Source organism: Chiloscyllium punctatum, chromosome 21, assembly GCF_047496795.1.
Source record: "Chiloscyllium punctatum isolate Juve2018m chromosome 21, sChiPun1.3, whole genome shotgun sequence".
NCBI lineage: Eukaryota > Metazoa > Chordata > Chondrichthyes > Orectolobiformes > Hemiscylliidae > Chiloscyllium > Chiloscyllium punctatum.
The window spans coordinates 71,819,448-71,835,310 of record NC_092759.1 but is presented as its reverse complement, the minus strand read 5'-3'; positions in this window follow the sequence as shown (position 1 = coordinate 71,835,310).

Genomic DNA, 15,863 nt, shown 5'->3' with positions numbered 1-15,863 from the left:
TCAGCTACACCCTAATGTACACCCTCCACATTCTCATCGAGTAACTGATAAACAGATTCATGCCACCACTTCCCGTCCCTGGTTAGACTCTGCACCCTTTCTGGGTTCACTTCTTTACCTTTCAGTTGCTGCAAGTCAATAATGTAACACAAGAATGAAGCAAAAGGAAACAGAAAGGAAGGTGGCAGATCTTGGACCAAAGAGGAACCTTCAGTCTGGGAGAATGGGTCAGATCCTTTTTAGTTCCCCATTAGTTGATTCCTACCATTACAATGAATTGGGGATGGAGAGTGGTCCTGCATGGGTGTAGTGACACTTGACCCCCTCCCCTAACAGACCAATACTATGAGCAGATACATTCCTCCTCCAGCCAATCACAGTGTGAAAAACTTACCGCAAAGTATATTTACCCAAAGTACATGCTCCACAACCCGCCCATATTCTGTACATGTACTGTGCCAGGTTTCCCCACACACGTGTGGTCCCGGCTTCAGGGATTGTGGGAGTTGTCCCCATGAAGCCACTGGAGCCCTGTCTCTGGAAAATCAATGAAAAGTGTGGACTGGAGGGTGTTGTGTATCGGATCCCCATTCAGACACACAGAACGTATGGACTGCCACTGGGTTTTACTGAGACACCTGCTTCCACAACCTGATTTTCTGATGTAAAGAATATAGATTCAGCCAACTGGGGCGTGGGGTGTTTAATAGGAGGAGCAGATTTTAAGCAGAGGTAGCTCAATGGTTAGCATTGCTGACTCACAGCATCAGGGACCTGGATTTGATTCAGCCTTAGGTGACTGTGTGCAGTTTACACGTTCTCCCCGTGTCTGTGTGGGTTTCCTGTGGGTGCTCCAGTTTCATCCCACAGTCCAAAGATGTGCAGGTTAAGTAGATTGGTTCTGCGAAATTCCCAGTATCCATGCATGTGCAGGTTAAGCCATTAACCATGAGAAATACAGGGAATGGGTGAGTCTGAATGGGATGCTCATCATAGAGTTCGTGTGGACTCCATGGACGATGACCCTGTTTCTACACTGTAGGGATTCTATTCCATTCTCATGAAAAAGAATGTACCTATCTCAATGTGCTGTGAATCTGTGGAATTCCCTATTCAAAATGCAGTGGATGCCAGGACAATGAGCAAATTTACTGAAGAGATACAGATGTTGAATTTGCAATGAATTGAAGGGTGAGAGAGAGCAGGCGGGAAAATCCAGCTGAGACCGAGGTGAGCTCAATCATCATGGTATTATATGGTGGAGCTGGTTCAAAGGGTTGCATTGCCTCTCCTGTGCCCAGTGCTTATCTTCTTACGGTAATGACTGGAAAGCTGAATCCAAAACTCACCACCTTCACCAAAGGAGATTTTTGGAAAATGCAGCATAGTCAGGTGGATTACCATTTCAAACTTAGATAGTAAGGAAGCATGTGGGAGAAAATGATTTTTCAATTTTAATTTGAGGTGGGTTAAACAGGTTATAGTCCACCAGATTTAATTGGATGATGATGAAGGAGCAACGCTCTGAAATCTAGTGTGTTTCCAATTAAACCTGAGGGACTATAACCTGGTGTCGTGGGATTTTTAACTTTGTACACCCCAGTCCAACACCGGCATCTCCGAATCATGTAAACTGACGGGAGACAGTGATTTATGGTTTTAGACTGTGTAGTACATTCACACCGTCCAGAATACTCTGTTGTGAATATCTATCCTGTACTTTATTACAAAGCCAAGGTCTCTGACAATGAAAACCAAAACACCCAGGTAACATCGTCTCATCTCGTAATCTGATAAAAGACTTGTGATAAGTCTGATTGAATTTAGAACACAGTTGGAAAGCGGGAAGATTAAATCCAATCCCAAGATCCTGTGCTTAAGCAAAGGAGACTAAAATAGGATGAGGCAGGAGTTGGCTAATACAGACTGGAAGCAAAGACTTTAGGGCGGGACAGTTGACAGACAGTGGAGGAATATCAAAGTAATTTTTTAAACTGCTCAGCAAAAGTATTTCTATTGCCAGAGCGCATCAGGTTTTCAGAATCAAACAATGACGTCAGAATAAGTGGGTCTGATGCAGTGAGAACTGCTACCCGTTCTCAGGGAGGAGTCAGCTATTTTATTGGGATAGTACAGTGGTGGAGACAGTGCCCTGGTCAATCATATGACCAGGATTATGACCAGCTTTATACTGACTCACATGAGGAGGGGCAGGGCTCAGTTGAAAGGAAATCCCAATTCCATGGGGAAAGGTTAAAATATTGAAACATGGGGACGTAGCTGAGGAGAAACAGAAAGAAACAGGAAGGAAGTGAGTTTAACTAAAATTAAACATCAGCAAATATGTTTGTGGCAGTAAATTGTGATAAAAAGTAAATTACTGTTTCGAAATTTGAATGCACGAAGTATTTGCAATGAAGGATATGCACGTGTGACTTATGATTTCTATCTAATCACCATCAGGTGGACATGGTCACAGGGTGAACAAGAAGGTGGGGCATTAATATTCACAGCTACACAACATTGTGGAAAGTCAAGCAGGATGTGGATCTCTCATCGTTAGGGATAACAATGGGATGATGAAGAAAATATGTGGCCTTAGGTTATCAATCAGTCGTAGACGAAATTCTGGGTAATAAGGGTCAGAACACAGAAGTGGAAGGACAGTGTTAAGGCTCCTTTGTAGCATTACACTGTGAGACACTGCATTAACAGGGAATTATTTGAATTTGTAACAAAGACATTGGGATAATTGAGAGGTGATTCAACTATCCGCTCTCATCATCGCATTGGTGATGGGTCACAGATGAGGCTGACTCTCTCTCACTCTCGGGGGAGTTTGTCGGTGTCTGTACAGACCGATGTGGCCTTCCACAAACTCTGTTACACTTGGGGCAGAAGGTGGCCGTGTAAAGTGGGTGGGTGGGGCTTTGTGCTGAAAGCACACTCCTTGTACTGTTTTCTCCTGGATTCCCCAAAGTAAATCCTAACACTTTCTTTTTTCAGGTCTCCCCCATCAACTGTGATTCCACATAGGTGGCCTCATTGAGAGGCTCTATTCTCTCCCTCGCTGTACTTTAGCCCCTGTTGAAGCTTGTCAAATGCCTCTGAAATTTCAAATATCCCCCACCACCAAGAGCCTCCCACACCCCTATCTACTCTACCACTTACGCTCACACCAAAATAAAGAATCCAACAGATTTTAAAATATTCTGCTTGTATAAAACCATGTTTCTCCCATTGTTTCTAAGCATCCAGTTATCATGTATTGTCATATCCTTTATAATACGGTCCAGCATGTTCCCGACCTACTGTCAGGCTAACACTGTTTGGTTTCAGGCTGACTGCAGAAAGGGTTTTGGGCGGCATGTTCAACAAAATATTGTGGGCCCATTCCTGTGCTGCATTGTTCCATGTTCTATGTAACTCTATGCATCAAGGAAGGATCTCGACTGAGAAAAGACTCGAGCCTCTCAGGGATGAAAGAGAGAGAAAAGGGTTGTGGGGGAGGTGGATTGGTAAGAACAGGGAAGGGAAGGTGGGGTGCTAAAAACAGGGAAGGGAATACAGTGTGTAGGAGGGAACATTAAGAATAAAAGCTTGCAGGACCATAGGAAACTCTGAGTGATGTTTGTGAGGGAGGTCACATATACGAGTGGAATAAATTAACAGCACATAGCTTAGGGACATGAAGTGACGAAACCCTCATTTGAACATGACTGGAAGGAATAACAATAAACTATCACATCAAGTTAAAATCCACATTATTAAAGTGGCGCAGGTTGGAAAATGGAAAAGAGATTGTCATGGAGGACAGGGATGATGCAGAGCAATGCATGGACATGGATTCAAATCCACAGTAAAAGGATCACACCAGGGCCTGCCCAATGAACCACAGCAAAGCACGTTCAATATTGAATTATAGATGAATGCTCAATAATATTCATCTCTGAACCAATTTCATCATACTGCAATGTAAACTCTCTGGTTGAACCTTGTAGCTGAGAAGATAGCACAGATGTGGAATCAGAGAAACACTTCAATTTTCATTACTGCCACTTCTCTGCAAAATGAGAAGACAAAAGACATATGTTGAGAGACATTACGAATAAACCAACATATCTCTTGGTTTGAGTACTAAACAGCCACCTGTTAAAGGAGTTTCCAAAATCCACTATCATCAACTCAGGACGGGAATTTACAAAATGATTTGAGAGATCTCGTACTTTAATGACAAGGTTATGTTGTAGAGACGATTTGAGAGATTTGATAAATGCATCCCATTTTAAGATGTTTTTCTAACCACCAATTTTGTTCTTCCAAAGATTATTTGGAAAACAAAAGGTTGGAATACAGGGGAAAAAAATCATGAACAGAATCAATCTTTAATAATAAATGAATTCAATGGCGGGTGTAGCTACCCGGCATGCCCCGCGGTGGTGAAAGCCCTCTATATACACGACAGTCGAGGGCAGCACATTGCCAGTACCGACTTTATCTTCGTGGGAAATGGGAAGAGATGCGCTTGTAAGGCTGCAGGAGTTGGAGAGCGTTTATAAACCCTTTCAGCGAGAAAAATAGCTGGCGGGTAAATGTATCACGGTTCCAAGGTGAACAGTCGCCATCTTGGCTAGGGATCTGGACGCATGTGCAGACGGGTCCGTGACGCCACAGTGCGGGGCGGGACCTGAGGGTGACTAATGCAGATGCTGAAAATCTGAGAGAAAACCAGAAGGTGCAGAGGAGGTCAGCAGGAGATATGGAGAGAAAAACCGAGTAAATAATTCCAGTCCTGTGTGCATCTTCTTCAGAACCCATTGCCCTGGTCCTGCAGTTTCCTCAGCGATAGCTTTATAACAGCTTCACCCTCAGATGATCTTTGAAATAAACAGCAGTCTACCTGAATCTCTGGATTTGTCTGCAGTTGACATTTTTAACCAACCCATTCAGACGTGTCGTGTCCCAATTATGAAGCAGGTGGGGGCTTGAGAATCCAGGCCTTCTTAGTTAGTTCCTCAGGGTCGAGTCTTTGGCCCAACCATCTTCAGCTGCTTTTCCAATCACTTTCCCTTCAGAATTAGGTATGTTGTTTGACGATTGAACAATATTCGGCATCATTTTCAACTGCTCAGATACTGATGTAGCGCAGATCCATATGTTCATGTTGTAAGTTTGGTTTCTGAGCTCGTAGGCTTGTTCGCATTGAGAACAATCTTACAACCTGAACCACAGCCTAAGCTAAAAATCTTCTCAAAAATCGCATACCCACATGTCGCAAGACCTGGCCAGCATCTAAAATCTGCACATGTGGCAAGTAACAGCTGTATCACACCCGTGCCTGACAAAGAACATCTTCAACAAGAGAAAATCTGAGTATCCCTTGTTGACATTCAACAGCAATATCATTGTTGAATCCTCCATGAACAGCATTCCGTGGTGTAATATTGATGAGAAACTGAACAGGACTGACCATACAACTGTTGATACAAGATCAGGGCAGAGGCAAAATGTCTTGCAGCGCTCAACTCACCTCCTGACTCCCCAGCTTACAAGATGTAAGTCAGGTGTGATACGGAATCCTCTCCACTTGCCTGGTTGAATGCTGCCTCAACGACACAAGAAGCAGCACAGTGGCACAGTGGTTAACACTGCGGCCTCACAGCACCAGAAACCCAGGTACAATTCCAGCCTCAGCTGACTATCTATGTGGAGTTTGCACATTCCCCCAGTGTCTGTGTGGGGTTTCTCCGAGTGCTCCAGTTTCCTCCCACAATCTAAAAATGTGCAGGATAGGCGAATTGGCCAAGTTAAATTGCCCGTAGTGTTAGGTGTAGGGTAATGGGTCTGAGTGGGTTTTGCTTTGCCAGGTCCGGGTGGACTTGTTGGGCCGAAGGGCCTGTTTCCACCCTGTAAGTAAACTAAGCCTATCAACATCTGGGACAAAACATCACTTTTGATTTTCAACAACGTTCACCATTGCCTTTCATCACCATTGCTGTCCAGTAGTAGCAAAGGGTATCATCTCTTGTGTAACATCGTTCTGTATAGGGGGCTATCCACCAGTTGGTGAGGTACATTCTGGGCACGCAATGTCTCAGGTTCCTTTTTGCATTTGATTGTGCTTTTTGCATCTTTCGAGATGATTGGATCATTTGTTCGGGAGGACGTGTGGAATAGAGAAAGGATATCTTTCTGAAATTGGATTTGTTTGATCTGAGATTTTACACTGTATGGACCGTGATAATATTTGAAAATCATTTCACAGAGAAATAGTTTGAAAGAACTGAAGATCAGTGAGACAAATCAAACATGATATAAAGATCCAACAGAGTCACTAAATTCATTTGGACATAAAGGGAACATGATTATCTCGTATGTCAGTGAGCAAAGTTTTCAAACAACATTGTGTGTGGTCAAGCACCAACACAGACAGACATACAGACAGAAAGGCACACACACACACACACACACACACACACACACACACACACACAAAAGGGTGAGTGTTCCAGTGAACTGACTGCAGAAATTATTTAACATTATCCAGTTAACAATCTAAAAACATTCACAGACAGACAAGCCACAAATATGTTGTGTTTATGGGAAAGGATTTAACAGATCATCCAACTTGGATATATGTGCGGAGATGAGCGCCATGTAAATGTCTGGATTGTGAGAAGAATTGCAAATTCCCAGACAACTGGACTCATTGACACAGACATTCTGTTGGATGAGATTTATTTTGTCATCCAGCTTCATATAACACCAGTGGCTTTACACTGACAAGAGACCTTTCCCCTGCCTGTGGAGAAAAAAAAAACGTTAAGATCTGTAAAGGTCTGAAATTCAATAGTCTTTATTTAACATCACCCTGTTCACATGGGGGAGAAGTAATTTAGGTGTTCCATGTGTGGGAAGGTATTCACTTGAGGATCCAGCAATGCCTTGCTCTTTTTTCCTTGATAAGAGACTCAAGCATTTTCCCCACTACGGATGTTACACTAACTGATCTATACTTATCCATCTTTTGTCTATCTTCCTTTTTAAACTGCGGCACCACTGTATTCCAATCTGCTGGAACTGCCACAGCGTCCAGCAAATTTGGAAAATTACTGACAGTGCCCCTGTTCTATACCCCGCTGTCTCTTTTAGCACCCTGGGATGCATTACACCAGGACCAGGAGACTTGTCTATCCTTAGCTCCATGAGCTTGCCCAACACTAGCGGTCCGTAATAATGTTTGTTTCCAGGTCCTCACCGACTCCATCTCTTTGTCAATCACTGACATGTTATTAGTGCCTTCCACTGTGAAGACCAATGCAAAATACCTGTTGAGTGCCTCAGCCATTTCATCACATCCCATAACTAAATGGCTCTTCTCATCCTCTGAAGTACCAACATTTACGTTACCCACTCTTATTCATTTACAGTTTTCATAGAAACTTTTGCTATCTATCTTTAAATTCTATGATACATCTTTTCTCTCCTGTTCTTTCTTACGGTTCTTTATTGCTCATTTTGTGGCTTTCTTTTGACCTTTAAAGCTTTCCCAATCTTCCAGTTTCATGCTGTTTTTGACCATTTTGTATGCCTTATCTTTCAATGTGATCGCCTCCCATATTTCCTGAGACATCCAGGTCAGATTACCCCTGTTCTGAAAGTCTTTCCTTTAAACTTTAACATACTTTTGCTGAGCACATTGAAACATTTCTTTAGAAGTCCTCCACTGCTCATCAGCTGTATACCATGTTTTTTGTTTTCAGTCTCCTTTAGCCAGGTCCTCCTCATTGTGTTGTTGTCCCCGCTGTACATGCACAGAGCCCTGGTATTGGATTTTAACTTTACACCCTCCATCTGTTATCGAAATCTAACCATACTATGATCACTCCTTCCAAGACAATCCGGAACGATGAAGTCATTCATTATTCTTGCCTCATTACACAGGGCCAGATTAAGGAGAGGTTTCTCCCTGTCGCTTCCATTACATACTGTTCAAGAAAACTATCACGGATACACTCAACGAACTCCTCCTCAAGGCTACCCTGACCGACCTGGTTCGACCATTCAACATGTCGATCGAAATACCCCATGATAAGAGCTGGCCCATTTTGACAACCATTAGTTATTTCTTTGTTTTTTGCCCGCCCCAGGGTAATATTATTATTTGGTGGCCGAGAGACTAGACCGAGCAGTGACTTTTTTTCTTACAGGCGTGCCGATTTCCCTAAAGCAGGAAGGTTACTGGGAATCTGAAGGGCGGTGGAACAGCTGGAGCACTGACTGTTTTCAGAGTCTGTCACCAATTTTCTTGCTTTCATCACCAAGATTATCAGAGAGCTTGAGGGGTCTGCAAACACCGAGAGGCAAAGGAACCATCAGTAATTGGAAGATTCCCTGGCCGGTCAATGTGACTACCTGAGCTACATCACTATGACTATGGTACTGGGATAATTCAAGCCCATGGCTTGACAGAATCTGGAAATTAAATACAGCACTTCAGGCTGTTCAGTACAAATGTATACCATTAAGATACAGTGGGTATTGAATCCCTTCCATATAAAGACTTTATCAAATCCTCCCTGTCAATCTATCCAAAATCTTAATTTTTGTGCCTCATCGTCCATTTCGCCATCTAATGTGAACATCTTGATTTCATCTTCATTATCTACACCAATTATAAGCCAATAAGTTCTGTCGCATCTCGCTTCAACTGCAATTGTTCCATCGCCTCATAAATCACTCATTAAACTTTGTGGTAAATGAATGAGCCTATCCCCGCTCAGGACCCTCCCATCCTGCACAATGTGTGATGATCTCTGTTGTGAGTATGCTGATAACCCTCGGCCAGGAGGAGGGATAAAATGGGTTTCTGATATAAAAAGAGAGGGTGCAGGAGGAACGCAATACGACTGGCATGTTTTGGGATACAGAAATAATGCTCATGTTTAGAGACAATTTCTTACTTTATTTTGATTATTCTTTTCTCTCTGCCCTAATAGTGATGGATTTTGGAAGCTTCTTTCTCTGAGGATTTCAAGGAAGGATATACACACAAAAACATCAACCAAAAGGGAATTATTTGTCTGTCTGATTTCTCACATAGACTGACACTGCCTTTATTAAACTTCTTTGAATATTTGAAGAAGATTCACAGACAGGAAACGCCAAACAAACATGTAATCGAAATCTGATATCATCAATCGATTAATCAGAAGCTGAAAATAATTGGCGTTTGAGTGTTGCATCCTCAGTCATTACCAATCACTGCATATAATTTCTCCAACATATCCTCCCTGACGATCTGTACCAAGGTCTTAGGTGATTGATGGCGTGTCCCATACCTGGGTGAGGTGTGTTCCAGGAAGAGGAAGCTGAGAGCTGACAGGATCAACTGGGTTGGGGAGGAGATGGGGTTTGAGTGACATACCCTGGGAGAGTTTGAACCTAGCTCAGTCAGCCATTACACTCACGCCATGCGGGCTGACCGGGGGAGTATCGACCTGTTACTGTCTCTGTCTGTCTGTGACAGTGTGTGAGTTGGGGGTCACTTTTCCCTTTTTGCCTTTTCTGTCTCTCTCTCTCTCTAGCTCTCTCTTTCTCTGCTCTCTCCTCTCTCTCTCCCTCTCTCGTTTTCTCTCTCACACTCTCATTCTCCTGCTCTCTCTTCTCCACCTCTTCTTCACCTCTCTTCTCCCCACCCCTCTTCTCCCTCTCTCTCCTCCCCCTTCTCTCTCCCATCTCTCTTCTCTCTCCCCTTCTCTTCTCTCTCTCCCCTCACTCTTATTTCTCCCCTCTATCTCTTCTCTCTCCCGTCTCCCCTCTCTCTCCCCCACTCACTCTTAATCTCTCTCTCTCTCATTAGGGTGGCATGGTGGCTCAGTGGTTACCACTGTGCCAGGGATCCTGTTCAAATCTTGCCCCAGGCGACTGTCTGTGTGTAGTATGCACATTCTCCCCAGTGTCTGCGTGGGTGTCTTCACCCGGTCCAATGGTGTGCAGGTCAGGGTGGACTGGTCATGGGGGAGTTGCCTATAGGTTTAGGTGAACTGGTCAGATCGAGAAAGGTCTGGGTGGGTTACTCACCTACACATCTTCCCACCCCTCTCTATCCCCCAGTTTCGTACTCCCCTCTCCTCTGCCACCCTGGCCTCACCCTTCTTCCCGATTGTCTCCTCACTTTCCTCCCTCTCTTTCCCCGTCCTACCCATCTGCCCTTCTGTCTTTCACCCAATCTCCTCCTCACCCTCCTCCAACCGATCTGTCCTCCCGAACTCTCCTCGCCACATCCTTCTGCTCCCACCCTTCCCGCTGTCGACTCCTTCTCTCCACACCACCACCTTCTATCCTCACCTCTTCTCTCCCCGCTAATATCCACCCCACCTCTCCTCCTCCTCGCCCCCACACTTCACCCACTCTCCGCCTCCCCCTCTGACACCTTCCTTTGCCCCTGCTGGTCTCTGATTCATCCTCCCCTCTCCTCCCACTCTCACTCATCCCCCTGTCTCTCCTCTCCCTGTCTCTCCTCCGCCCCTCTCTCTCCTCTCCCTCTCTCTCTTCCGCCCCTCTCCTTCCTCCCCCTCTCTCCTACCCCTCTCCTCCCCTCTATCTATTCCCTCTCTCTGTCCTCCCCCTCTCTCCTCCCACTCTCTCTCCTACCCCTCTATCTCATCCCCTCTCTCAATCCACAGGTGGATGATAATCACCTGGGAAATATGTGCAGTTTTACGGTCAATAATTGATATTTTCTCTAAGACTGAACAATCCCACCAATCAGAAACTGGAGCTTTAGAATAGATACTACTTTATTCAACATTATTCTTCAACTACGCTTCAGTCTGATGCTCCAATAATTCCTGATCAACGTCAGTAAAAGCAGCTTTAGATAAGGATTGAAATTACAACTGCGGCATTTTTACACGCTGTTAAGTACCAAGCGCTGATCAGTTGCTCCACTGGAGCCGCCGGCAGCAAGCCGATAACGTACTCTACTCGTACCTCTGGGACCTTCGACCCGCCTGTTGTACTTTTGCTGTGGTTCTAAAATTAAAGCTGAGGCAGAGAAAGAGGAACTGATATGGACCTGTGACTTTTCCAGCATCAGGTTCAGGAAATGTTGCGCAGAACAGACTTGATTAAAAACTCGTTTCCGTGGGTCGCTGCATTGTTTATCGCTGTCACAGGGCTTATCATTCTGATGGCTTCAATTTGACACAGAATTCGATTCAACGACACTTCACTAACCTCCTTCCGCAAGTTCCTACAGACAACATGAAACATACTGTACTCATCATCATGACTACATCCAAGGACATGTTGCACAGTTTTCATGAATACTGAAGATAGAAGAATGTCATGCAAGAGTAATTTGAATTTCATCTTAAATTGTAAAGTGATAAGAATCCAAAGTAAGATAGCAATTGCCCAAAATTCATGTTTATTGCCAGAACAAGGGGAAATCTGTCTTTGAATCGCCAATGTCCACACGGCCGTTTGCTCCATGTGTCCAGTTGGAAACCTGTGTGAAAGAGCACGCAGTCTGACAGAGCGCCTGGGAGAATTAGATTAGATTACTTACAGTGTAGAAACAGGCCCTTCAGTCCAACAAGTCTACAGCGACCCGCCGAAGCGTACCCACCCAGACCCATTCCCCTACATTTACCCCTTCACCTAACACTACGGGCAAGTTAGCATGGCCAATTCATCTAACCTGCACATTTTTGGATTGTGGGAGGAAACCGGAGCACCCGGAGGAAACGCAGACATGGGGAGAGCGTGCAAACTCCACACAGAGAATCGCCTGAGGCGGGAATTGAACCCGGGTCTCTGGCGCTGTGAGAGAACAGTGCTAACCACTGTACCACCGTGCCGCCCACAATTTCTCCACTGTCTGATCTAAAGCTGCAACAGGAGCTATATATTCCAGCTGTGAGAGCGGTGGGATAAAGGGGAGAACCTTGATATACCGTGTTGTCGATTCACACGGTCCTCATGATGTTATTGTTTAAAACCCTCTTACAGAAACAGCACAGACAGAGAGGAATAGGAGGGGCCATTTCACCCACCAGCGCTACCCCGCCATTTGATATCATTATAGCTGACCGAACAGGTCAATGTCTTTTCCCAGCCCAACCACATCAACCTGTCGCCCAAAGGGAAATAGACACTGAATAAACCGAACAACTCTGTGCAACTGTGATCGGGAAATGTGTTTAGAGACAGTGGGCTTATGCAGTGGGATTTGTGAATGAGCTGATGATTCTGGGCTGATCATGTTTCAAATGATACGATTTCCTCAAAACTCACCACCAAGAAGGTGAGGAATATTCTCTGGTCAGGGATGAAAACTCCAGATGATGGGAACTGATGATGAGTCAGCAGAACAATCATTCATTCAGCTGAAATCTGGACTAAACTCCGATTCCGGTGGGACTCAAACCCACAAACATTGAATCGCTTTATTAACAATGCAGTAGAAGTCCAACACGTCTTTCATTGGGCTGCAGAGCTGCACTAGCCTCCAATTTGTCTGCACCCAACATTACGATGTTCAAGTCTTTAATCAAACTTCTGTTTATCCTCGCCCCACTTTCCAGTACCTGGTCCTTATCCGTGCATGTTCGAGCTCCTCAAGTGTTCGGCTAAATACTCCTGAAGCATTTTAATGACCCTTAGCTTTACCACACGTTCAAATAGTGAGTTCCAGAAAAACAACACTCTCAGGATGTAAATATTCTTCCTAAATCTTCTCCGAACATCCTCTCTCCAGCTTTTCATCTATATCCCTGGTCATTGACCCTTTCCATAAGAAGTTTATTACTGTCACACATATCTATTCCCTTGCTGTGCATATTAAACAATTTCTCACTCAGCTTTCCCCGCTCTCAGATAAATAGCCCCAGTCGAGCTCATCTATCTTTGCAGTGGCATGAGTGTAGTGCTTTCAAAGCACAGCAGGTCAGGTAGCATTCGAGCAGCAGGATATTGGATGTGTCGGGCATAAGCCCTTCTTCAAGATTGAGACTTTTGAGTCGGGGTTGAGGGAGGCGAATGGGGTTGGTAGTCAGGTATCTTGGAAAGCGATAGATAGATGAAGGTGATGGAGAATGTGATAGTTCAGATGGGGTTTTGATGGCAGGGTCCAGAGAGCATTGTCTAGTTGGAGGTTTTGGACTGCGATAATGTGGGGGAGGTGAAATGAGGAAGCTGTTGAAATACACAGTTATCCCATGTGGTTGCAGGGTCCTAAGGTGGACTATGAGACGTTGTTCCTCCAGGCATCGACTGGTAATGGAATGTCGGTGGCTTGTGCCAGAAGCATCGATTCTCCCGATCCTCTGATGCTGTCTGACGTTCTGTTCTTTTCCAACACAACACTCCCGACTCTGAGCTCCAACACCTGCAGCCCTCACTTTCGCTTATCTTCACAGGAAGAATGGTCGAGCTCAGGCACCACGTTGGTAAATATCCTCTGGTCACCCTCCCGTGCAAACACACGTTTCCTGAAGGCTGGCGATCAGAACAGAATAAAGTTATCAAAAGAAAAGCAGAAATATCCGAACAAAATCAGCAGCTCTCGTGCATATGGGGAGAGGTTTTCGAGCCAAACGATCCGCCTTTGGAACGAATGGTATGTGTAGGTGGGGCAGGAACGTGAAAGAAGGTGGACAGGGTCTAAAACGATTGAACTCGATGTTGGGTACTGAAAATTGCACGGTTTCTCAGTCGGAAAATATGTACCGCTCTTCCAACTCATGCTGTGCTATGCGGGAGCTCTGCAGCAGACCACACTGAAATGGAGGCATGGAAACACAGTGGGATAACAGGAACCTAGAAGCTCAGGCTCCCTTTTTGCTTACAGACAGAACGTAGGTGTACACACGTTTGTCAGCCGCTCAGTTTTTCTCTCCCTCTTCCAGACGATATCACATTGTGACCTTGAAATGCAGTTTGCTAAATTGAGTTTTGGGCAGATAAATCACTAGAACCTTCCACAGTGAGAAGAGACATCGTAAACGGGAAGCATTACACCTTATGGGATTTCTTGGAATGGTGCCAGATGGGGAAGTGCTGGGGGTCAAAGAGGATTGGACGATGGTGTACAGAGAGAAATTGTCCTGCATATTGCTGGTATTCAATGGTATCGGCTAGTGGGGAATGGGCAGTGGAATGAATATCTTCCTGACCTTCTTGCTATAAATAAACACCTCACTACGGAGCAGAACTGCCTCATGATTTTCATTCCAACACCGACACTAGATACAGCTTACGGAAGTCACGTGTTTGCACTGTCACTGTCAGTCTGTCAACCCAGGAGCAGTAGTGCTCCCCCATTCTGATTCAGACAACGCAGTTCTTCCTGTGACATATCCCTTCGACAATGGAAGGACTGGTATTAATAACCCGTACTTCGAACAAAGTATATATATGGTTCAATAACAATCACTTAACTATCCAAACTCCTTTTCAAATCACTTGACCCATAGCCTTGTATGTCTTGGCATCACAAATTCACATCTGAACACTTTGTAAAGTTATGTGGGGATTTCCGTGTTTCCGAGCCTTGCATACACGGTGTTCCAGATTTCAACCACCCACTGTTTGAATATGTTTGTTCACTCATTCACTGTAATCTTTCCGCCTCTTATCTTAAATCGATGGTGTCCCGTGATCGAAATCTCCATCAAAGTGAAATATGTATTTCAGTCTAAACTATCCGCATCCCTCAGTATTTTGTACATCTTAATCATGCCCCCCTCAATCTCCTCTGCTCTAAGAAAAACAACTCCAGTTTGTCCATTCTCTTTTCTTCAGCCCAGACAATATCCTGGCAAATCTCTTCTGCATCGTTTCCAGTGCTATCACATCCCTGCTATAATGTGAATTGCATAACTACACACAGTAGTCCCGCTAGAGCCGAATGAACAAGTGAAATAAATGATGCGGAAGTTCACAGAAACTGGTGTTTTTGGAATAAAGTTTCTTTTCCTCAATGCTGCCCTGTGCCCTTTTCCTGAACCTGATGTTTCAATAATCGCTGGTCTATGTCAGTAAAAGCTGCTACATGAGGATTTATCTCACAACGGCGGTATCGAAATGGATCTACTGGTTTGAAGGTCCCAATGGTGAGACTTGGGCATGGTCACCCAGCAACGGTGAGTGCAGCAACACAGACTGAAAGGAGTCAATGTGAAAGTGATTTTAAGGTAAATGGGAGGGGGAACTTAAAGGAAGTAAGTGATTGCGGGAGGGAGGGAATTCTCCGAGAATGGGTGAGTCTGAATCCTGATATATGATTCGCAAATTGTGAGAGAGAGAGGGGGGGGGGGGGTTGATGGAAAAAAATCATAATCTCTGAGAATGCTTTCATGTAAAATCAACTAATGTGTTTCTTCGGCACGAGTCACAAGGGGTAAAATGCAGTGACTCGGATTCGAACGAGCTTACTGCGGCCACAATGCAGAATATTTTAACATTCAAACCATCACTGAGTCATGCAGAGACACGCGTTTAAAAACAGCAATCATTACAGTGACAGAGGAGATGTTAGGAAGAGTAGCAGATGCACCGCAGGAATATTAGGCAAGCGATAGCAGACATGCGAGAATTCAGAATTAGATGAATTTTTAATCCGATATCCCCAGACTTTGTGTTGATTCCATCGAGGATTGCACATTGAAGACTGAGTTTGATAGACTTTTATAAACAAAACGTTTCAGGGCAGAGTGCGGGATATTGGTGCAATGTGTGTTTAAATAACAATGTTTTTTAAAACGGTTGATTCACTAACTTCCCAACACAAGAAAGTACCCATTACTGCAGTCAGTCACATAACCCATGTTCTGAGAACCGGAATCAGACAAACT